Raw genomic sequence first — 6,000 nt, forward strand, 5'->3', positions numbered from 1 at the left:
ACCCTGATCGGCTAAAAAAAAAAAATCACTGAAAGTCATCAAAGAGCAGTCCATCATTGACTGAATATTTCAAAACCTTACTGTGACTGTGTTTATTTCTCTTCTTTTTTAGAAAATGGATCTGTTCTGGGCCAGCCTACTCTTGTTCTAAGGACCCCAGTCTCTTGTGCCTTATCACATACTTATAATGAGCATTTCTAGAGTCACTCAAAGGAGGAGAGAGCAGAGGAGGGGAGAGGAGAGGGGGGCTGGAGAAGGGAGGAGAGGAGCTTGAGGAGACAGTGTCTTCCACTTCCATTTCCTTCTGGGGTTTTTAATCTCCCCATAAGTCAAGCCTCTTTGACCTTGACCCTTACCCATTCTTTCTCTTAACTTTCTGATACTAATCAGCATAAATTCTCATTCTTGCCCTCTCTGGAAGATTAAAATTTCACCAGCACATTATAATTTGGGTTTTTAGGTACTTTTTTTAGACACATATTGAAATATTTACAAATGAAATGAGATGACTGAAATTTGCTTCAAAATAATCCAGCAGTGAATAGGAGGGGAAACCAACAGGGTGTAGATGTAACAAGATTAATCAATCATTTATGACCTTGGGTGATGAGTATTGGATGGGTAATGATACGATTTTCTCTACTTGTGTTAAGTTTAACTTTTCCCAAATGAGTTTTTCAAAATCCATCATCTGTGGTCAGCACAGCTCCTGAGCTTTTTTTCAGGGATGGTATTTACATTTAATCTGCTTTTTAACAAAATGAAGTTGAGCTATCAACGAACCTTTCCATGTGTTGCAAGACCCAACCTGATGTTTACTAGTTAATCCAGAGTATTCCAAGGCCATCTTAGGTTAAATTTTCAGGTAACTGAAAAATTTCCACACTCCTTCCTTCTTTAGTCTCCCTGTTGGGTTTCCAGTTAGCAATCTGATAATAACCTGTACTTCATACATTTCTTTATTCTGCCTCAGCATCTCCAGGTTAGAGCTGTGGTTCTCAAGTGAAGGCAATTTTACCTGTGTCCCACTCCCCACTCACACCCCTTTGGGGGACATTTGGCCATGTTAACAGACATGGCTGGTTGTCACGAGTAGGGGTGGAGAAGGAGGGGCTGTGAGTATCAAGAAGGTAGAGACAGGGCTGCTGCTAAGCATCCCATAATGCCCAGAATAGCCCCCACAGCAAAGGATTATCTGGTTCAAGATAATGGTGCAGAAGTGGAGGTGGAGAAAGCTGCGTTAGATGCTCAGTTAGTAAAAAGTGATCACTACTAATGTCCAGAGTCGCAAGTGATAATTCAGACTCGAGGATCATAATGTATGGTGTTATGTTTATAGATTAATAAAATGATGTGGGATTTGGTCCTGCATTGTAAACACTACAGGCGTGTGTGGAGGGGTGGGGGAGTGGGAAGAATCAGTGATTAGGAACCCAGTGTATCAGATCACAACGGTGGAATTCTAGGAGTTGGCATGAGTGTACATCCAAATTGCCTAACAGAAAGCTCAAGCCAGAGTCCAACACACAAGTTTAAGCACAAAAAAAACATTCTCCAAGGGCAAACAGGCTTGGAATATGCTAAAATTAAACAAAAAATCATATGTGTGTCATAGCAAATAACTGATCACAAATTTTAAAACATGGTCAAAAATGCAATCACAACTCAAAAATAAAGATAGAGTCTACCAGTAAATGAGGTCAAATTTCAAAAGTGACAGAAAGAAGAGCCCAGAGAAACAGCCTATCTCAAACTTAAGTTACAGACAAAAAGATGGTCTCTCTTCTCCCTTCTCCAGATTGAGTTTGGTAGAGATATTAATGTCAGTTTAACTACCTGTAGTTATTCTAATATTTGTGGGAAATGGCAAAATGGTCGCAAACTTCCTGCTACCCCTGTCACCTGCAGCTTTGCAATTTACTTTGCCACTCCTCCCATCAAGAGTGCATATCAACTTCTTCACTCTTTGAAACTGGGCTTGACCACGTAACTTGCTTTGGTTAATGCGACATTAGCGAACATGATGCAGGGAGAAGCTTACATAGGATTTGAACACAAGTCCTACGTAATTTTTGAAATCCTGAAACCACCAGGTGAACAATCCCAGGCTAGCACAGTGGAGGATGAACGACCATATGGAGCAGACACAGGCCGACCCAGCTGAGGTTGTTTCAGATCCACCAGCCTTCCAACTACCATGCAAGGACAGTGGGTCCAATTAAGACCATCCAGCCTTAGATGAACGACCTTCAGTCCGCAGAGACCAGTCAAATAGGCACCGACAGGAAGAACTGACCAGTCAATCAATGGAATCATAAAGTACTTAAATAATTTTTTTTAGCTAATTGGGATCATCCATTACAGAGCAAAATTTAGCTGTTAGAGAGTTTCTGTGAGTGTGTAGAAATGGAGGATGGGGGACAGGCTATGATATCAGTAATTTTCTTAACCAATACACTTTGCTCATGGTTTGTCTTAAAAGTTTCTTAGTGGCATTCCATGTCACAAGACACAGCATTTGCTGTCAACCTGATCAATTCACATGCTTCTCCAAAACTGTGTTACCCCTCCCTCTACCACGGCAACATTTCACAGATGCTCTGATTTCCGATTCTATCTGCAAGGGAATGTTTTGTTGTCAGGGGAACCCTTTAATGCATTTAGTCTTATTTGATGATGTGAAAGCTCAATAAAAGTGTTCCTAATCCTCCATGACTTATACCCACAGATAACATTTGTAGCCCATGGAAGAAAAAAATAACCAGAAAACCTAATCTAAGTTCAATTTTTAATCACTTCTGACAATTTCTCTGAGTCTGATTACTCAGGCCTGGTCTTATTGGAGCTCAAGGGTCTGAACCCAGATTTGAAGCAAGCCCATAAATGAAAAGCCTTCTACAATGCCCATTCACCTTCATGGCCTTCTAGTGCTGGTTTATATTGCTGAGGTTGAGAAGATGGGTGAAGAGAAAGGAAGAGAAAAATGGAGATTACTGACTGGTCGAAGTAACTTAGTAATAATAGCAAGTTCGTTCTCTAGTTTATATCTCGGTTCCCAAACTCAGGGTGGGAATCCAAATAGCACGCTACTAAGTGGGTTTGTTCGGTGAGGCACAACCTTAATAGAAAAAACAAACGAACAAACAAAAAAACTCCCTTCCACTCACTGTTCTATCAATTGGCCACTTTAAAACAATTTATGGGCATAAGCTAAGCAATTCAGTCAGCTTTGAAATATGCTTACAATAAACAAGGCTGTTTTAAGCAACCTGTGTTTACAAATTCTGGTCTCTGTCCAGGGTATAGGAAGCAAAGGGATAGGGAAAAAATAGAATTCTGAGCCAGAGATGAACTCTTGGAGCTTCAATGTCCCCATCTGTAAAATGGAGATACAATCTTATAATGTTGTTATGAGGAATAATGTTGTTATAAGGCTGTTGGTCATGTTATAAAGGTCAGAGTATAATGCTGAGTACAAATGCATGTTCAACAGTGGTAGATACGATTGGGCAACAACTTGACCCAAATGCTCAAATCTAAATCAATGTCAAACAACAACATATGTATTCCTGAACTTCTCAACGTGCTTAGCTCTAAAAGTAATGCCTACTTGAGTTCAAGTTCCGAAAAAAAATCCAAGTTATGTTTTATTTGACATCCGCTCAATTTCATAATATGCTACTCTTTTAAAAGCCACATGTGTGTTGCTGGCTCTTGAGATTTGCTTCCTTGAACTGTAAGATCAAAGGAGTAAAGCAGTAATACCGAGAAGGCAGCAATTGCACAAATGAGCTTAAAATGGACGAGAAGAAACGGTCACCCCCTTTCCCTGAAGAGTTTATGCTCTCATTGCAAAACTTAGCTTCTGGGCACTTCAGCTTTCATGGCATTAGTCATCTTCAAAAGGATGGCATACAAATGCGACACAGGGCCCTAAGTTAAAGCTTTTAAGTGTTTTTAGACATAACCAAAATACATATACTCATTAGTGATACAGGAAACCATGACACGTAGGTTTGGGAAAAAGGCTGAATTTATATAAATGCTGATAAAATCTAAACTTCGTAATTTTCTTTTCAAATAACAGCACACCATAAGGATTCAACCAACTATCAAATTAATAACCAAGTTATCAATAATCTCTAGAGATGTTTCTATAATCCAGGCTCTACTGGAGGGTCTGTATTTATTCATGCTTGAAGCAAAATGAAATAAAGGCAGTGAGGCCTCATTAGACTGCATGTGACTGAGTTCAGATATGTGTTGCCATTTACTTTTCCTGTCCACCGTGCCACTTGGCCCTTGACTTGGATCATAATAATATTCAATCTATCAAGTGCTGGCCATCTGCTAAAAAGGATGGCTGAGACAACCTACTTGCCTTGAATCCGGCATTGCCAGCTGCTCCTATGGTCCTATAAACGTCACATCCAGCCAATATCCTCTTGTGAGAAAAAAGATTTATGTCTGCCGAGGGTGAATGGCTACACCATTAACCACAGCTACATAGGAAAGTAACAAATAGCACGACTAGAGAGTCCACGGGGCCCTTCTGAATTGCAGAGCCGATGGCCTATCCTCGCTGATATTTAGCAGATAACTCTGTATTCAGAAGCTAAAGTGTCTTATTACAACGAAGTTAGGCACTTTTCATCCGATCTGATTTCAGATCTGATTTTCCTCTCCTTCCATGGCTCTTACCTGAAGTGCCTTTATAGTGAGGACGCTGCAACTTCTTTCATTCTGACTTCAACACCTATCATTTGCCAGATTTGGGTTCAAGTTGCTGTCAAGAATTCCCCAGCACAAACCATTTATATCTTGGATACTTTCCCACAACTATATTTCAGTTAGCCCTTATCCAGAGACAGAGCACACTTCAGATTCCTTTATTAACAAATTAAACACTTGTCAATAATTCAGGCAATGTGCCTATGTACAAGACAATAACAGCATCAAACCGCTAACCTCTGATCTATACTGAAAACATCATTCTTTTAATGAATTTCCTTTTTAATACAAATAAAAGCCTATTGTCTCACTGTTTCTAATATGCAAATTTCTTTTTTCCTTTTTGATGTCCCAACAACATTTTCTATTCTCTCCCAACTGTCTCTTCCTCAACGAGATGACAAAAAGCAGAATCAGAGGTGCTGGTACATTAAGCATCCCATACTGCCTGGAATAAAGCCAGAGAGGAAAACAGAGGTGCAATTTAGAGTATGGCATGGCCAAAGAAAAAGGGGCTCTGCAGAGCTGTAGGGCTCTCCATGAAAGGAAGGATTTCAGTCTTCTAATCAGCTAAAGGCAAGAAACTGAGAGTAACCTCCTGGCCAGGGGCCTTGGTTTAGCTTTGAATAATGAATTTTCAGCATCACGCTTTTAGCCTAATCTCATAGATGTGCAAAACATGACACAGGCATCTCACAGGAGAAGAGCTCCTCTCAGAGGGGAAGGCTGTGGCCCCCTGTCATCATCCATTTTCCAGCACTTTACAGCACACACTCCTGGGGCTGGTTTCCACCCACAGATGAGAAAACTCTGAACTCCTCAGCTATGGGATAGGATTAATATGAAAAGGCAACACAATTATAAATGCTAATAGGATTCACCCTCCCCCCTTCACACTGAGCCTAAGCACTGACACGCTTACTTACTGTTAATTTATAATATTAGTGGAAAATAGTCAATTCACGAGCTATTCATCTCAAGAGAATTGAGGTTCATGGTCAGAGAAGGCCATGGAGGAAATGAATTGAATGCTCTTGGTCTACTTAAACTGACCATTCCCTATCCCTCTAACCCCCACCTCTCCAGAGTATTTACTATTTAATTGTCAGATTTGGCTTAGAGAAGCCTATTACTGGGAAAACACACACACACACACACACACACACACACACACACACACACACACAGAGAACAGGGTGACAGTGAGGCCCAGTAGCAAATCGGCACGACTGCAGATCTTGCCAGCAGCAGGCTTGCCTATTGTCAATA

The 6,000-nt window shown here is 40.5% G+C and overlaps 1 protein-coding gene across 3 annotated transcripts in view; it reads right to left on the reverse strand.

Annotated features, from left to right (window-relative positions):
• Nucleotides 1-6,000, reverse strand: part of PTPRG (protein tyrosine phosphatase, receptor type G) — a 642,217-nt gene that overhangs the window by 149,613 nt on the left and 486,604 nt on the right. The window lies entirely within an intron of this gene.

The sequence above is a fragment of the Pteropus alecto genome, unplaced genomic scaffold (genome assembly GCF_000325575.1).
Source record: "Pteropus alecto unplaced genomic scaffold, ASM32557v1 scaffold75, whole genome shotgun sequence".
Taxonomy (NCBI): Eukaryota; Metazoa; Chordata; class Mammalia; order Chiroptera; family Pteropodidae; genus Pteropus; species Pteropus alecto.